Raw genomic sequence first — 16,096 nt, 5'->3', positions numbered from 1 at the left:
AGGCAGGATCAGCTGTACGTGGTGACGCTACGCGGTGCGTCTCCGGTGGAGGAAGTACAGCGAGTACTCCAAGCTGCTCTGCAGGGGAAGCTCAGTTACCAGAAAAACTACAAGTGGTGAAATATGTACCGCTGTGTGTAGATTTCATTAACTAAATATGTGTTATCGTACTTTAATCTTTTATTCAGCAGCTCCACGGCGCTTTAACAGTCCAGCGCGGAGCGGAGAATCAGCTGTTCAGCAGCGATGGTTTCTCATTCCGTTGTTCTGATCCGGAGACTTTACGGATCCCAGAGACTTTGTGTTTGTTAAAAACGACTAGCGTTGTGTAACATTTATGATTTAGGCCAGAACTCAATGACAGTCCCTCCCTAAAGGAGCAGCAGCCGTAACGGCGCACTCAAAAAAAAACACGGGAGAGGGCGGGACTTCCCCTTCTACTTTGTCCAATCGACGAGCGCCTTTTCAGCCACGTGATGCTGCTCCAAAAGTTCGTTTCGTGAATAAACCACAGTGGGAACGCAGACCTTTCAGCGAATTATAAATGCAGGAATTTGCTCCCAAAGGAACCGAGGCCTCTTGGCGCAGTGTGAACGCACCCTAAGATCCATCCAGAACCTTTAGAGTTAAACTCACATAAGCCCCGCCCCGGTGGAGGTAATTACGATCATTGTGTCGATGCTCTGGAAAGCTACACTTTGATCTACATGTGATGTCGTCTGCATCAAAGGACTAGCATGTCGTCAGAAGGAAGCAACCCGAACCCCGACTCCGCATGCATGCTGCATTAATGCAGAAACGTTGCAGCGCTATTATCCAACACGGTTTCACTGCACCAGGACCAAATGAAGTATGACCCAAAATGGGGATGAGCAACGATGCCTTTGTAGCTTCTTAGAGCTGTAATGGAGCCCTTTGCATGACGGGGTAGTGACGAGCCCAAAGGTCAACGCACACAAACTCTTCTTTTGTCCATTTGAGCGTCACAGTCTGTAGGTGACACAGTTACTCAGAATGTTCCATTCCTTTTTAAAATCAATGTGGGCGTGACCCTTGAACATCCTCATTTGCATATCGATATGCTCAGATCACAGATTAGACTGGGAACAAGTGATGCAACATTTGTGAGAGAGAAATAAACTTCAGCAGTGAAACAATGTGTGTCCTCCCTGTGTGTGTGTCCCCCTGCGTGTGTGTCCTCCCCCTGTGTGTGTGTCCTTCCTGTGTGTGTGTGTCCTCCCTGTGTGTGTGTCCTCCCTGTGCGTGTGTCCTCCCTGTGCGTGTGTCCTCCCTGTGTGTGTGTCCTCCCTGTGTGTGTGTCCTCCCTGTCTGTGTGTCCTCCCTGTGTGTGTGTCCTCCCTGTGCGTGTGTCCTCCCTGTGTGTGTGTCCTCCCTGTGCGTGTGTCCTCCCTGTGTGTGTGTCCCCCTGTGTGTGTGTCCTCCCTGTGCGTGTGTCCTCCCTGTGTGTGTGTCCTCCCTGTGCGTGTGTCCTCCCTGTGTGTGTGTCCTCCCTGTGTGTGTGTCCTCCCTGTGCGTGTGTCCTCCCTGTGCGTGTGTCCTCCCTGGTAGTTCAAGGACTGCGTTCTTGTACACATACAAGGAATTCTATTGGAGTCAAGCAGCCTGATCAATCCAAGACCCTTCTGGGGGCAAATATCTAAAACTGAGAAACATGTCGTCGTCGTTGTCGTTGTCGTTACCCTCGCCGAAGAGGAGGCGAGGGTATTGCAATTGGGTGCGTTTGTTTGTCTGTCTGTCTGTCTGTCTGTTTGTTTGTCTGTCCGAGCGCATAACCCAAAAACTAGTAACCCAATCGACTTGAAATTTTTACACAAGCAAGGTTCTGTCCGTGGCTCAGTCCTCCCCGAGAATGGCGTTGATCCGGATCTGGATCCAGATTCTAGAATTATTTTTACATCTGGAATTGTGCCTGTGCTGTAAACTGCCACTTTAAGAGGGAGGGACACGAATGGCATGACGGGAAAAAGAGTCCAGAAGGAGTCTTGTAGTACGTTCCGGAGCAGCAAGCTAGAGCAGGTTTGGCCCCTCTGATCCGGAAGCCCTCTTTACTGTCTCACAAGATTGAATAGTCTTTTGGAGGCGGGGTCTGAAATCTCTGATTGTAGTTTTCTAGTTGTAGTTGTCGTTGTTGTTGTTGTAGTTGTCATTGTTGTAGTTGTTGTTGTTGTAGGTGTCGTTGATGTCATTGTTGTCGTTGTCGTTGTCATTGTTGTCGTTGTTGTAGTTGTTATTGTTGTTGGTGTAGTTGTTGTTGTAGTTGTCGTTGTTGTCGTAGTTGTTGTTGTTGTTGTAGTTGTCTTTGATGTCGTTGTTGTTGTTGTTGTCATTGTTGTCGTTGTTGTAGTTGTCATTGTTGTAGTTGTCGTTGTCATTGTTGTCGTTGTTGTCGTTGTTGTAGTTGTCGTTGTCATTATTGTTGTTTTAGTTGTCGTTGTAGTTGTCGTTGTTGTCATTGTAGTTGTTGTTGTAGTTGTTGTCATTGTCGTTGTTGTTGTAGTTGTCATTGTAGTTGTCATCGTCGTCGTCGTCGTTGTCGTTGTCATTGTCATTGTAGTTGTCGTTGTTGTCGTTGTTGTTGTAGTTGTTGTCGTTGTTGTCATTGTTGTCGTCATTGTCGTTGTCGTCGTCGTGGTAGTTGTTGTCGTTGTTGTAGTTGTTGTCATTGTTGTAGTTGTCGTTGTTGTCGTTGTTGTTGTTTTAGTTGTCGTTGTCGTCGTTGTTGTAGTTGTCGTCGTCGTCATTGTCGTCATTGTCATTGTTGTTGTAGTTGTCGTTGTCGTTGTTGTCGTTGTTGTTGTAGTTGTTGTTGTAGTTGTTGTCATTGTCGTTGTTGTTGTAGTTGTCGTTGTTGTTGTCGTACTTGTTGTCATCGTTGTTGTTGTTGGCGTTGTTGTAGTTGTTGTCGTTGTTGTTGTTGTTGTAGTTGTTGTCGTTGTAGTTGTCGTTGTCGTTGTCGTTGTTGCAGTTGTCGTCGTCGTGGTAGTTGTTGTTGCTGTTGTCGTTGTTGTTGTCGTTGTAGTTGTCGTTGTCATTGTTGTCGTTGTTGTTGTCATGTTGTCGTTGTTGCAGTTGTCGTTGTCGTTGTCGTTGTTGTCGTTGTCGTCGTCGTTGTAGTTGTTGTCGTTGTTGTCGTTGTCGTTGTTGAGATTAAATGCACATTTTCATAGAGATGAATAGAAGCATATGCAGGAATGGGTTCTCTTTTCACTTTCTCTTTCCATTGTAGGGTTGCTAGTTTCATTATACTTGTCTAATAAAAGGACTTGCCACATTTGGTGCCCCTGCTCTCCTCAGCTCAAAGGCTCATGTTCCCTTGATGTTTTTCAGCCCCCTCCAAACCTCGCTGTTATTTGGAGTTATCTTATCTTGAGCTATTTGTTGACTCCGGAGCTATTCCTTATCCCTTGTTTTTAAGGTTCTCCTTTTATCACTGGGTCCTGTCACGCGGCCAGGGCAGAACATGGACCCCAGAAAGCAGAGACCGAGACGCAGTGAAAAGTTCACCGTTTACGTCCAAAGAGAATTACACAACAGCAAACTCAGGTGGACAGGAGCCTGATGAAGATGTTTTATTGTGCCTTCATCGAATCCGTACTCTCTTTCCCTGCTATCTGTTGGTATGGTAACCTCGCCATCAGGGACAAGAACTGCCTTAGAAACATCGTCCGTGTAGCATCAAAGGTAGCCGGGGTGAACTTCAGCAGTCTGGATGAAGTTCTTCAGCTTCACCTGCTGAAGAAAGCCAAGTCGATCCGCAGGAACTCAAATCATCCCCTAAATCCGGAATATAAGCTGCTCCCATCGGGGGTTCGACTAGCACTTCCCCCGGTTACTAGAAATAGATATAAGTTCTCCTTCGTCCCACTCTCCATCAGGGCCCTGAATGCCACAGAAAGGAGGTGACCCTGCTAGTCAGTGTACCTGTATGGAACCAGTCTGTTTTTTTTATCATATTTAACACCTTTACAACAATGCTGCTCTAATTTGTGCCTTATATGTCCCTTATTTGTGTCTTACGTGTCCGTCATATGTTGTGGAAAATGTGTGTATATGTAAAACAAATTGCCCTCCGAGGGAAGTGAAGTGAAAGATCGAGTACAGTAGTCCCTCATTTTCCACAGGGGTTACGTTCTAAAAATAACCCGCAATAAGTGAAATCTGCAATGTAGTAATTTTTATTTTTTTACAATTATTATACATGCACATAAATGTTTTAAGGCTGTAAAACCCCTCACCACACACTTTATACACGTTTAACAGTCAGGCATTAATCTAAATAGATTGTTTCAGTATTATAGAATGAAACCAAAGATCAAAACCTTTTCAGAACTAAACATTTGTTTGAGAAATATAAATATATAGTACGTACAGTAAACGTTTTCCTGTTAATAATGTTAAGGCGTGCAGGTCGAGGAAAGAGCCGCTTGGAGTGCAGAAGAACAAATATTCTACTCGGGCTCTCTTTAGCCTCTCTTTGCAGTAGGGTAAATTATTCTTTTAATCTCGTATGGGACAATAGACCCGTGTGGCAGTTTTTTACTCACGGCCTGCAGGGGGAGGTGACGGGAATTCAATTAAATAAAATTCAAGGGAGGAGACCTACACCTTATGTCTCGGCTGGTAGTGGGGAGCTGGGGTGTGGTGACGATCTGCCAGACATTAGTTCCGGACGGCGGTGCATGTGAGGGCTGCCCAAGCCTCACGCCTGCGTCGGCAGGCTTGACGCAGGTGTTGCTGTACTGAAGGGAAGAGAACCTCCCCCTGCACAGGGAAAAGTGGGGGCTGGAACCTCAAATAAGCCCTCAAAGGGGACATACCTGTGACAGAGCTGGCCAAGGAGTTGTGTGCATATTCCATTCATGTTCGATGGGTAGCCCGGGAGGCCAGATGCTGGTGTGCTACACACCGCAGTGCTGCCTCCACATCTCGATTTGCCCACACTGCTTGGGCATTAGTCTGTGGATGACATCTGGAAGAGAGGCTGACTGCTGTCCACACCTGGTAGTTGAACTGGTGGCCCCGGTCGGAGAGGACATCCTGGGGGATGCCCTGTAGTCAGAAAACATGCTGGGTTAGGAGTTTAGCCAACTCCAGGGTGGAGGCAAATTTGTGCAACAGCACAAAATGAACCGCCTTGGAGAACCGGTCTACCACAGTGAGGATCACAGTGTTTCCCTGGAATGGTGGAAGTCCAGTAACAAAGTGCAATGTGAGACCAGGGTCACCAGGGTCAGTGTGGCAGGGGATGTAGGAGTCCGGTCGATGCTAGATTGGAGGACTTTCCCCAGGCACAGATGGAACAAGCGGAGTCAAACTCCCAGGTGGCGGTAAACATGGTGAGCCACCAGAAATTCTGCCGTAGGACGGTGAGGTTGCAGTGGTTGCCGGGATGACAGGCAATCCTAGATGACGGCCCCCACTACGGAACAGGTGTCAAGGCAGCTGGAGGAATCAACTTCCTCTTCCGAGGACAGCGGTACAGGTTCGTCAACAAGGGCCTCTTGGACTAACTGCTCGACCTCTCATCGGGCAGCTCCAATAACACAGGCAAATGGTAGTATGGTCTCTTTGGGTTGTGTTTTGCATCAGGGGCAAATTAGCATCCAGTTTAATGGTTCTGGAGTGTGACCAGTTGGACAGGGGAATCGGGAAATGGGCCAGGAATAGTGCCCACTGAGCCTGGTGTGAGTTCAGACGGAAATGTTCTTGTGGTTGGTCTGGACCATAAAAGGGAGTATGGAATAGGGATGTCCTGATCAGGTTTTTTTGACCCTGAGTCCGAGTCCGTGTAATTTGATTTTGAACCGATACGGATACCGAGTCCCGAGTCCCGATCCAATACTTATATAATACATTAAAACAATGAAGAAAAGTGAAGAAAAAGATCCAGGATGTTGCCTTATTAGGCCCGATCACCTATCCTAGGCGTAAGGGGCTATTGCTCGTCAACCCTCGGCATCCAACTTTGCCATGCTGTTGAGGACGACCAACACACTCATGCACACACACACCGACACTCAACAGCACACACACACACCCCGACACTCAACAGCACACACACACGCCCCGACACTAAACAACACACACGCACACACACAGACATCCACAAACACGAGTTGACTCGCTGCGCTCGTCAACTCGTGTTTCTGTGCCCCCACAGATGCGTAGCCCGTGTAGAGACCATTCCGAAAATGTATTTTTTGTAATAATCGCATACTCAGAAAAAAAGTTCTATTGTTTTTGCAAAAATTCTTTATTCTTTATTTTTCTTTGTTCTGCTGTTTAAACGGCAATTTGACCCCCTGAACATGCTCGAAAACTCATCAAATTGTGAACCAAGCTCAGAACCGGCGAAAAATTAATTATTTTATGTGTTTTAAAATTGGGCATGAAAAAGTGGCGCGCCAGCGCCACCTACAAAAGTCACAATGCATTGTGCCTATGGGGGGTCCGACGCCAACTTTGTCGGACAGCCTCGAAATTCGGTACAGACATGCGTCAAGTTAGGGCAAAAAAAAAAAAGTATTATGGCCACGCCCCCAGACACACAGGATTAAATCTTAAAAACTGCTGAGTCAGCGTTTGCACACACACACACTCCAATCAAAACCAAATTTTAAACACTTATTGACCCTTCCTACCTGGACACTTTAAAAGGGAAACTTTGACAATCGGCCTTACAGCGCCCCCTAGAGAATGATAACAAAAATTGAATGGGAATTAAAAAAATACTTTGCCAGAAATGATTGAAATTTTACAGAAAATTCCCTCATGTGGTCCCGATCAAAAAACACAATCGTAACCATGTTGTTGTGTTTACGGTGTTGCCGTGGCAATGGCCGGCATGCCCCATGTTAATCAAATGAGTGCGACACAAAACAATCACCAATCTTATGAAAATGACATATTAGCATGGAAACGTCCCAAATTTGCCACATACATTCTCACACACATGCCGGTTGAAAAGGAAATGACACCCAGGCTGCAGTTTTTACGCTGTTGCCATGGCGATGGCAACCCCTCCTATGGGGAGGGGTCTGACGCCAACTTTTTCGGACAGCCACGAAATTCGGTACAGACATGCGTCATGTCAGGGAAAAAAATTAAATTATTATGGCCACGCCCCCAGACACACAATCCATATTGGATTGAAACTTAAAAACTCCTGATGGCAGATGGCCATATAATCCAAATAACGATTTGACTAAACTGTGAGCTACTCATGCAGCTCAAATCTAAACACTTGTGAAGCACTCAGGACAAAAGCGGCGTGCGTCGGCGGGTCAGCTCATTGGCCTGTTGGCCGGCGAGGGCCTACGATGCCGCTTGCGGCTTTAATTTTTTTATTATTCTATTCATCTTATTTCAACATTTAACTCTTAAACAGAGCTCTTTTGTGGCGCAGCTTGAACATTCAAGTAATAAATAAAATACTTTTTTCACTTTAGACTTGTGCAACAGGAAATATTAAATACAATTATTTAAAATAACCTCAATCGCAAGGTTTTCGTCATCCACTTCAAAATACTTCCACACCGCTGACATACTCGCGCATTTAGCTCCAAGCTGCTTCCCTGTTTTGCCCCGGTTGAGGGCATTCAACCAACAGTGTCATAGGAAGTGATGTCATGCTGCACGCGCTTCCATAGAGAGGGCTCACTATTTGCCACCGCTGCCGCGTAACTCCAGATCTTCTAATGGTACAACGTGTTAGCTCATTGCGTCAGAAGTCTGATGGATGAGGAGAAACCCTGCAATCATGTTAGCAGAGCTGAACACAGTTTAGCTGCTTAGAGAAGCGATGAAACTGACCTTCTTTTGTCTGGGTAAACCTAAACCTTTGAACGGTAGTGTATATTAAAATATGTACAGTAAACCCCCAGCTCCACGGTTCCGCAAAAAAAAATCAGCATCCCTTTGAGATTTGAATTTCAAGAGAAATCAGCTAATCCAGAACGCAGCAGCTCGGGTTCTAACAGGAACCAGACTGAGAGAACACATTTCCCCTGTTCTGGCGTCTCTGCATTGGCTTCCTGTTAGGGAACGGATTGAATATAAAATCCTTCTACTCACTTTTAAAGCCCTCACTGGCCAGGCCCCTCCTTACCTTACAGAGATGATTATCCCGTATTGCCCCACTAGAACCCTGCCATTTTCTAGGTGTACATTGAAATACCCTGAACATGTTTGTCAATCAATTCATTACCCTTGCCGAAGAGGAGGCGAGGGTATTGCAATTGCGTGCGTTTGTTTGTTTGTCTGTCTGTCTGTCTGTCTGTTTGTTTGTCTGTCCGAGCGCATAAGTCATAAACTAGTAACCCAATCGACTTGAAAATTTTACACAAGCAAGGTTCTGTCCGTGGCTCGGTCCTCCCCGAGAATGGCGTTGATCCGGATCTGGATCCAGATTCTAAAATAATTTTTACATCTGGAATCGTGCCTGTGCTGTAAACTGCCACTTTAAGAGGGAGGGACACGAATTGCATGATGGGAAAAAGAGTCCAGAAGGAGTCTTGTAGTACGTTCCGGAGCAGCAAGCTAGAGCAGGTTTGGCCCCTCTGATCCGGAAGCCCTGTTTACTGTCTCACAAGATCCAATAGTCTATTGGAGGCGGAGTCTGCAGTCTCTGATTGTCGTTTTCTAGTTTTATTTGTGATCCATCACAGTTTCTGCAAGACAATCAACTTGTCATGTGTCATGAGAATTACCCCATATTGTCTTCTGTCTTATTTTCTGTTGACAATGTTTGCTTTGCCCTGCCTGGACTCAGGATGTTTCACACCTGTTCGGTGCACCATCGACCGCATGAGTACCTAAAACGAGGCAATATGAGGGACAGTGAAGGTCAGACGTTTTGGAGACAAGGTCAGAGAGACCAGACTTTGATGGTTTGGACATGTCCAGAGGAGAGACAGGGACTATATCGGTAGAAGGAGACTGAGGATGGAACTGCCAGGGAACAGGGCTAGAGGACGACCCAGGAGAAGACACATGGACGTAGTGAGGGAGGACATGAGAGAGGCTGGTGTTGGGGAGGACGATGCAAAGGACAGGGTGAAGTGGAGAAGGTTGATTTGCTGTGGCGTCCCCTCAGGGGACAAGTAGAAAATCCAGTAGTAGTAGATGAGAGCCGTCCCTCCTTATCCGTGCCAGTGTCATCGATGTTGCAATCTCGTGTCTTCCTTCCACACAACACTAAAGTACTGTGAAGCCGCATTCTGTGACGTCACAGCAACGTGTGGCTGTTCGGTGAGCTCATTGTTCACAGAGAAGGAGAGAATTACATGGTAATACCGTAATTTCTCATAAATCGCCTTGTTCTTCACTGACACATAGAAATATAGCAGTTTATTATTGATCCTCAGAGTAATACTGGACAAAGTGCATCCCCGATCGGAACACGGAACACGTCTGTCTGCTTCCAAATACGGGACGGTTCAGTTTTTCAAGCGAACCCCAGACACCCCAGACGTGTCGCCAGTGCATGAGTCCATGGAAAAAAATATAAAAATAAAATCAGGTTATTTTAATTCTATCCCAAGGCTTCCTTCCTCAACACATCAACCCTGACACTCAAGTACAAAAATACCATACACATTGCTCAGGGACACGTACAAAACACTACCAAGCATAATAACAGGTTTTACTCATTTAAGAGCCTGAAGATGAAGACAATCTCCTCCCAGATCAGCTGCAGCATTGATATTATTGGCCTCAGCCCCAGGATTAATGTCAACGGCGTGTCCTCACAGTTTCATGCTGAAGTGGAGACACTACCAAACCATTTCAGAGTGGCTGCTGACAACCAATTCATTCACTACTGATAGTGATGCTCCAGCTCAAACCCTGGGCAATAACCAAATAGCCACTGTCGCATGGACCTGCGTCTGCTATAGAGATAACAAAAGGTAAGACACAGTAAGTTTTTTTCTTGTAATGGGGAGTGAGCCGACATTTACGGACATGCCTGTAGGGTTTCCTAACCCCTCTTCCGGTTCTTGTTCTCCGTTGTGGGTGCGTATTCAATGAGGAGAATGTGGGTTAAGATTAAGACATTTATATAATTAACAGATCGGTACAGTTAGTTCGGATTACCGGTACCAGCTGAGATTCTAGCATGTCTCTCGTGCCCGCGCTTCGTTGGAATGAAGACGCTTCCTGCTTCGTCCTCACGTCATTCTGTCCCCTGAAGGCGGGACTTTGCCCCAGCCAATCTAGGCCCATGTTCATCTGTGTTGTGTGACGTCACTGTTGGGATGCGTTCAATTGAAATCAGTCATTACAATAACAAACTAAACGTGGTGCGTTCCTGTTGTTCTGTCGGCATGTAAACACGTTGTGGAATCCCATCTAATATGGAAATTCCCTACATGCCCATGGAGTGTAGTTTGGAAAGGTCAAGCCACTGAAACACCAGAGGAGGTATGCTTGCACGAGAGTCACAACACCAAATGAACCGCAGAATGCCATGACTCAGCGGTCTGAAAAGGCTACGACAAATGAACAGTTTAACACGACTGTCATTTATCTGTGTGACGACACACACAGCTGCAGCTTCATGAGATCATGGTAAAAAAACATCTGGCACTGTGTAGACAAAATAATTCCCATTTATATAGGTAAGTGTGACATAATAGATAAGGAGATAGATATATTTGTATGAATCCCTGGGTAAGGCTTCCTCAGGGAAATGAAGGTTCCAGCAGCACCATTAAGTCAGGAGAACACAGAGTATCAAAGTAGAGATTAAAATCAGAATAAATGGAAACACAAATAAGCAGACTCGCGGAATCTTAGCAATAAATGAATGTGACGATTTACAGGTGTATTGTTTGTAATTATATACGACTTACATAGACTTACGACCACAATTGGTTCCGAGGGATCTGTCGTGAACCAATTTGATCGTCAGTCGGCCCGTGTTAAATTACCATACGTATATTATGCTGCATCATGATTCTGTAAATGAGGAGTAGAAAGAGATAATATCCTCTTGGTAGACATCGTAGGTGAGACTGCAGAAAATGTCGCTCGCTAACTTTCCGGTGTGTCATAAAACCCGTCTTAAACAGACAAAAAACTAGAAAGACAATCAGAGACTGCAGACCCCGCCTCCAAAAGACTATTGGATCTTGTGAGACAGTAAACAGGGCTTCCGGATCAGAGGGGCCAAACCTGCTCTAGCTTGCTGCTCCGGAACGTACTACAAGACTCCTTCTGGACTCTTTTTCCCATCATGCCATTCGTGTCCCTCCCTCTTAAAGTGGCAGTTTACAGCACAGGCACGATTCCAGATGTTAAAATAATTCTAGAATCTGGATCCAGATCCGGATCAACGCCATTCTCGGGGAGGACCAAGCCACGGACAGAACCTTGCTGGTGTAAAAATTTTGAAGTCAATTGGGTTACTAGTTTTTGAGTTATGCGCTCGGACAGACAAACAAACAAACAAGCAAACAAACAGACAGACAGACAGACAAACAGACAAACAGACAAACAAACGCACTCGCCTTTTGTTACCCTCGCCTCCCCTTCGGCGAGGGTAACAAAAGGCGAGTGCGGTCGTAAAGTCGAACTGTTGCAAGTCTCATAGGTCGTAAGTAGACGACTATTCTGTGCCCTGTTAGCTACTAAGTACTGGCAGCCCTTCCATACCTGTCAAGCCCCGTTTCACTGCCAGCCGTACTGAGGACCCAATGAAGCCTTACAAATCAACTGGCGACCGTATGTAGGGGGGGAAGAATCGTAGTTGAAAAGTGGCGGAAATGTTTCTGCGCATGTGTTGACGACAACGGAATAGTAAAGTAGAAGTTCGTTTACTAACTGCGAATAGATTGATGATGATGAATATATTTTATAGATAGAATGTTAGGGTACAAGTACAGTCAAACAGTACCATGTATTACAGTACAAATACAGTCAAACTGTCACGCCATGTCTTCACCTCACAGAGCTCCTGCAATTAGCTTCATTCCCATCACCTGTGCTCCTGCCACCACCTGCACCTCATCAGTCCGGACTCTATTTCAACTCAGCTCAGTCCTCTGCTCCCGGCCAGATTGCCTGTGATGCGTCCTGCTTTCCAGCACTTGAACCGGACCTCCCGTGCACCGACCCTGCCTGTTTCCCGGGCCCTGCCTCTTCGCCTGCCCCTTGTGTTCCGTCTGCCTGACCTGCCTGACCACCCGGTGTCTGACCCTCGCCTGCCCCTTGGACCCCCCCCCCCCCGGCTCTGTCTGCCTCGCATTTGGGTCCTACCCTGCCCTAGGCCATGACACAAACATCCTTTCTAAGAGGAGCATTTCTAAAAAGCCCTTGCGGTCTTGTTTTCACTGAAAGTCCTTCGTACATAAATCATCAACATTTAACAATGCAAATAAAATAAAAATAAATTCCTCCACAGATGCAAAATAACAATAAATTAAAAAGACACATAATATGTACAACATAGGTGGACAAAAAAGGGGGGGGGTTGATCCGGAGAGAGTTATCCATCCAACCAGAAGCCCTGGAATGCCAGTGAAGTGCAGGCACTCCTCAGACTCCAGAACACCGCCTTCAGGTCTGGCAACAAGACCCTCTACAGCGAGGCCGGAGCAGACCTGAGGAGAGGCATCAAGGAGGCCAAGGGGGCCTACAAACGGAGGATTGAGGAGCACTTCGCCGGGAACAATCCAAGAAGGATGTGGCAGGGAATTCAACCCACAACCCACTACAAGAACAGCAACCAGGCGACTGAACGGGGACGCCTCGCTGGCAGAGGAATTAAATCATTTCTTTGCCCGCTTTGAGGCCGACAGACCGGGCACGGTCACACCCCACCAGCCCCCCCCCTGCAGCAGCACGCTGACCCTTCAGGAACAGGAAGTGAGACGTGTGCTGAGGACTGTAAACCCCAGGAAGGCTGCAGGGCCGGACGGAGTACCTGGGAAGGTACTCAAAGCCTGTGCTGATCAGCTGACCGAAGTTTTCACCACCATCTTCAACCGCTCCCTGTCACAGTCCATCGCCCCCCCCTGCCTGAAATCTGCCACCGTGATCCCGGTCCCCAAAAAGTCGGCCATCGACAGTCTGAATGATCACAGGCCTGTTGCTCTCACGCCTGTGATCATGAAGTGCTTGGAGAGGCTGATCGTCAACCACATCAAATACACCCCCACCCCCCCACTCTGGACCCCCACCAATTCGCCTACAGAGCAAACCGCTCCACTGATGATGCCATCGCCACAGCGCTTCACACTGCACCGAGTCACCTGGACCACCGGGGGCACTACGTGAGGATGCTTTTTGTGGATTACAGTTCAGCGTTCAGCACAATAATCCCGGACATTTTAACGGTTAAACTCTCCACCTCCATCTGCACCTGGATTAAGGACTTCCTGTCTGACCGCACCCAAAGGGTCAGACTCGGCTCCCACCTCTCCCCCACCGTCACACTCAACACCGGCTCCCCTCAAGGATGTGTACTGAGTCCGCTCCAGTACTGTGTACTGAGTCCGCTCCTGTACTGTGTACTGAGTCCGCTCCTGTACTCGCTGTACACCTACGACTGCACGCCAACCCATCCCTCCAACGCCATCATTAAGTTCGCTGATGACACCACCGTGGTCGGGCTCATCTCGGGCGGAGATGAGTCGGCGTACAGAGATGAGGTTGGTAAACTGGTGGCGTGGTGCTCGGTGAATAACCTTTCATTGAACGCCACAAAAACTAAAGAACTCATCATGGACTTCCGGAAGCGCAGCCCAGACCCGGCTCCACTGACCATCATGGAGGGCTGCGTGGAGAGGGTCCACTGACCATCATGGGGGGCTGCATGGAGAGGGTCCACTGACCGTCATGGGGGGCTGCGTGGAGAGGGTCCACTGACCATCATGGGGGGCTGCGTGGAGAGGGTCCACTGACCATCATGGGGGGCTGCGTGGAGGGGGTCCACTGACCATCATGGGGGGCTGCGTGGAGGGGGTCCACTGACCACCATGGGGGTCTGCATGGAGGGGGTCCACTGACCATCATGGGGGGCTGCGTGGAGAGGGTCCACTGACCATCATGGGGGTCTGCATGGAGGGGGTCCACTGACCATCATGGGGGGCTGCGTGGAGGGGGTCCACTGACCATCATGGGGGGCTGCGTGGAGGGGGTCCACTGACCATCATGGGGGGCTGCGTGGAGGGGGTCCACTGACCATCATGGGGGGCTGCGTGGCGTGGAGGGGGTCCCCTCATTCAGGTTCCTGGGGTCCACATCAGGACGACCTGTCCTGGTCTGCTAACACCACGGCGGTGGTGAAGAAGGCCCAGCAGCGACTCCACTTCCTGAGGGTGCTCAGGAGGAACCACCTGGAGGAGAAGCTGCTGGTGGCCTTCTACAGAGCCCCCTGGAGAGCATCCTGGGTACTGCATCACGGTGTGGTACTGCATCACGGTGTGATACTGCATCACGGTGTAGTACTGCATCACGGTGTGGTACGCCGCAGCGGAGAGGAAAACCCTGCAGAGAGTGATCAACACAGCCCAGAAGATCACCGGCTGCTCTCTGCCCCCCCTGGACTGTATCTCCGGCTCTCGCTACCTGAGCAGAGCGACAAACATCGTCAGACTCCTCCCCCCCGGGACACACCTTGTTCAGCCTGTTGCCCTCAGGACGGCGCTACAGGTTACACAAGAGCAGGACCAACAGACTCAGGGACAGTTTTTTCCCTCAACAGTACAACTACTCACTATGTGCAATAACAAATGTATGCTATTACTATATGCAAAGTACTGGACAATTTCTCTGCATGCACTGTTGATCACTTTAAATTTGTGTTGTTTTAGTCTGCTAATACTTTAATTTTCTGTAATTACTGAATTTTATGTTGTTATTAGGGTTAGCGCTCCTAATCTCATTGTGTAGCCACTATGCAAGGACAATAAAGGCTTTCTAATCTATTTGTAGTCCTACATTTCTATGTAGGACTACATCTCTGACTCCTGGTCCTGACTCTGGACTACCTCTGACTCCTGGTCCCGACTCTGGATTGTTAGGGTTTTGGTTGTCTAACAAATTCAAAAATGAGCGCTGCGCCACCAAACGTAGGATGGACACCGTCTCTCCTAATGAGACCAGGTTTTCCCCAGAATGTCTGCCAGTTATCTACGAAGCCCACGTTGTTTTCCGGACACCACCTAGACAGCCAGCGGTTGAATGACGACATGCGGCCGCTAAACATATCGTCACCCGTCAGATTGGGGAGGGGGCCAGAGAACACTACTGAGTCCGACATAGTCCTAGCAAAGCTACACACGACTCAATATTAATTTTAGTGACCTCCGACTGGCGTAGCCGGACGTCATTAGTGCCGACGTGAATTCAAATCTTACGGTATTTACGTTTAGCTTTCGTCAGCAACTTCAAATTTGATTCAATGTCGACCGCTCTGGCCCCCGGGATACACCTCACTATGGCCGCTGGAGTCGCTAGCTTCACGTTTCTGAGAATGGAGTCACCAATCACCAGAGTACTGTCCTCAGCAGGTGTGTTGCTGAGCGGGAAAAATCTATTAGAAACGTGAACGGGGCGGTGGTGAACCGTAGCGGGCTTTGGACTATGCTTCCTCCGAACAGTCACCCACCGGGAGACGGTTAGCAGCTCGGTCCGCACCGCTAAGGGAGGGCTGGCTAGCTATCGAAGCTACTGGATTCGCTTCTATGGTGCGGAACCGGGTCTCGAAATAATTTAGCCTCGCCTCCAACATAGCAAATAAACTACACCTCTTACACGTTTCGCTGTCAGTAAAGGAGGCAGAGGAGAAGCTAAACATTTGACACAATGAGCAGGACAGCGGAGAGGCAGAGGGAGAAGCCATCGCTAGCTAGCTAGCGGTGCTAAAAGCTATTCGATAGTTAACTTATTAAACCAAAGGAAAGCTGCCCGAAAAAGTTGTGAAAATTGGTGGAGCTAATCCGCTATCAATGAATATGACAGGCAGTGATTAAAGTTATGTGGAAAAAGAGCAGAAAAAGTGAATGATTGTACAGTGGCAGAGAGAACACAAACAATTCGTGAAACAAACAAACAGGAAGTGACACAATAC

The 16,096-nt window shown here is 47.9% G+C and overlaps 1 pseudogene; it reads right to left on the bottom strand.

Moving 5' to 3' along the window:
- Nucleotides 1–15,043: 15,043 nt before the first annotated feature.
- LOC137895977 (uncharacterized) lies at nt 15,044–15,868 on the bottom strand (annotated as a pseudogene).
- Between the last annotated feature and the right edge of the window lie 228 nt (nt 15,869–16,096).

This window comes from Brachionichthys hirsutus, chromosome 7 (assembly GCF_040956055.1).
Source record: "Brachionichthys hirsutus isolate HB-005 chromosome 7, CSIRO-AGI_Bhir_v1, whole genome shotgun sequence".
In the NCBI taxonomy this organism is placed as follows: Eukaryota; Metazoa; Chordata; class Actinopteri; order Lophiiformes; family Brachionichthyidae; genus Brachionichthys; species Brachionichthys hirsutus.
The sequence above is the reverse complement of the archived record's forward strand: the minus strand, read 5'-3'. Positions and strand labels throughout refer to the sequence as shown.